Below are 2667 nucleotides of genomic sequence, written 5' to 3' on the forward strand. Positions count from 1 at the left end.
TCCTGATACCTCTTCATTCGTTTTTTTTCCTTCCCTGCATGAAATAATTATGAATACCTCACTCCATGCAATTCACGTTTATTATTTTTTACAGGAGTGGGGGATGGTTGAATAAAGTGCTAGTTCGTTGCTTGTCTATGGTATAGCTCTAGCAATATCTTAATTAAGTCCAGAGTCAAGATGAAGTATGTGTTCAAAGTATGTTTCTAATCCTTTCAAATTTGCAGTTTTGATGTGTGATCCTGGGCCAGCTCTTTAGAAAGGTGTCTATTATGTCAATAAATCTTCACATTAGCCAAGACGTTGGCACCTTTGATGGAAGGGAGTGCTGGCTCACAAACAGGCTGAGATTGGGGGAACAACTTTAGAGTGGCTTGTCTTTATTCCCTGGAGTAGGCTCTTGGCTTAACTGTCAAATCTGTGTAAATTCTCTGTCCATCTATACTTTCCTCTCTCTACTCACTCATACTTTTAGCCTGTCCAAACCCTCAACCCCTAATTTGTTCCACAATGAAACCTACACTTTCAAATTTAAGTGGTCTAAGATCATTCCTTTTTTACTCCTTACGGAGGTTACCAATAATACCTACCCTGATTTGGGGGTAACTATTTGCCACTCTAAAGTTGTTCCCCCAATCACAGCCTGTTTGTGAGCCAGTACTCCCTTCCATCAAAGGTACCAATGTCTTGGCTAATGTGAAGATTAATTGGCATAATAGACACCTGAAAGAGCAAGTTTCCCCATCTTGCTGACTTCTCCTATGTATCCCAGGAGAGCTAGGTAGGGATGTGTTTGTTTGATAATATACTAAGAACATGAAACAAATTGAGACTGGCTAGAGGCCCAAGTTGTGCTTCAGGGCATCCATGTAGAGCTCTTACAAAGAATCCTTTTCCATTCACCCAAGGTAAGGAAGTCTCCAGACTGAAGATGATGGCTTAGCTTATCTTGTTTGGTATGTATTTGATAACCTAAATTCAGAACTGGTACTTGGCCATGACCTGGGGTTTAGCAAAATTTCACCGACTGTCTGAAATTATGTGGTTTTAGATCTGATATCCCTTGGATATTGGGTCAAACCTTTGGCCTTACCCTCTGCGATCCAGGCAGTAATGAAATCCTGAGCTCATATATATCCACTCTGAGCTGCTAGAGGTAAAGCCACCAAACTCAGCAACAGGGAGGCTCTAAAATGCTTCACTGTGTCCTTTTATCTTGAAAAATATCATGAATTTGCTCATTGAGTTCTGCCAAATATAGGGAGGAGAAGGAGTTAACTTCTTAGGCCACTTTAGAGATACCAGATTCCAAATTTCTCCCTCCATTCCCCGCTCCCCAGGGGAAAGTGAAAATGCAGTCCCCCCAATACTACAAATTATGTAGTGGAGTTCTTTGCATTTGGGGAAATCTCAGGGGTTAGCATAACTAGAATAAAATGGGTAAGCCTCACTCTGGGAAAGCTACTTTCACGATCATGGCATTGCTCCTGCCAGGTAAGTATTCCCTTCCACTGTTGATGATATACTGTGACAGCAGGACACATGGGGACGAGTTCTCTTGTCAGGAGCTCTTCAAAGATGTGAATTCTTCTTCCAACTTCCAAGGAATTATCAAAATAACTTCAGCTCCATTCATTTCTACCTGCACATGATGTCATAGAAGGCATTAGACATGCAATGAAACCACTCACTAGAAAGCAGCCAGGGAACCATCAGCTCTATTTCTCTCTAAGAGCCTCTGACACACTGTCCCTCACCCTGTCTTCCTGAAGAAATAACTCTAGATGCATGATAGATAGTACTCTGGTGCTTGATTTTAGTGAGTTTACATTGCATTTTTAACAGTATTCTTTGTGTTCTTTCTAGTTTTATGAGTTCCGGTGGAAGGATTATCCACAGTGATTATTGTATGCTGCCAAATTATTCATTCAGCATTCTGCAACAGGAAGTTCCTCTCAGTTTCAAACCCAATGGCTGCTGAAACTCCCCACCTTTTGTTTATAGACCAGTGACAAACAATCAAAAAATAAATTGTACCAGCTAGAAGATCTGCCAGTCCCATGAGGCTGGGACCAAAGGTTGAATAGAACTGATGTCTTTCTGTCAGTGTCATACGTGTGAAATTCATCACTGATCAGATGGGATGTACCCCATTTATTCTCTTTTTTGGGGGTAGTTTGTGCAGTGTTCAGGAGTTACTCCTGGCTCGCTCAGAAATCGCTTCTGGTAGGCTCAGGGGATGCCAGAGATCCAACCCAGGTAGGTCCCGGGTTGGCCTCTTGCAAGGCAAATGCCCTACCACTGTGTAATTACTCTGGCTCCCATCATTCTCATTGGTAGGTGTTGGATGTATTGTATAACCTAATTCTAAAATATCTACTTATTCAGTGGTAAATGGGGGTTATTTACCTAAAATAATAACCTTCCTGTTGTGAGGATCATTTTTAAGTTTCTGGGTTATTTTTGTTTTGTTTTGTTTGCTATGCTTGGTAGTTCTTAGGGCCTATGCCTGGTTCTATGCTTAGGGATCACTCCTGAAGACTTAGGGGACCAAATGGAGCCAGAGATCAAACCCAGTTGGCTGCATTTAAAGCAAACAACCTACACACTGCCTTATTACTCTGGACCTTACCTTTGCTTACTGACTAAGTTTGAGGCTGACTCACA

The 2667-nt window shown here is 41.7% G+C and overlaps 1 non-coding gene across 1 annotated transcript; it reads right to left on the reverse strand.

The window, feature by feature from the left end:
* Positions 1-1337: 1337 nt before the first annotated feature.
* On the reverse strand, positions 1338-1502 carry LOC126028885 (U1 spliceosomal RNA). Its single transcript, XR_007502575.1, has one exon. It is a non-coding gene; the product is annotated as a U1 spliceosomal RNA (small nuclear RNA).
* Positions 1503-2667: the final 1165 nt, after the last annotated feature.

This window comes from Suncus etruscus, chromosome 14 (assembly GCF_024139225.1).
Source record: "Suncus etruscus isolate mSunEtr1 chromosome 14, mSunEtr1.pri.cur, whole genome shotgun sequence".
Classification (NCBI taxonomy): domain Eukaryota; kingdom Metazoa; phylum Chordata; class Mammalia; order Eulipotyphla; family Soricidae; genus Suncus; species Suncus etruscus.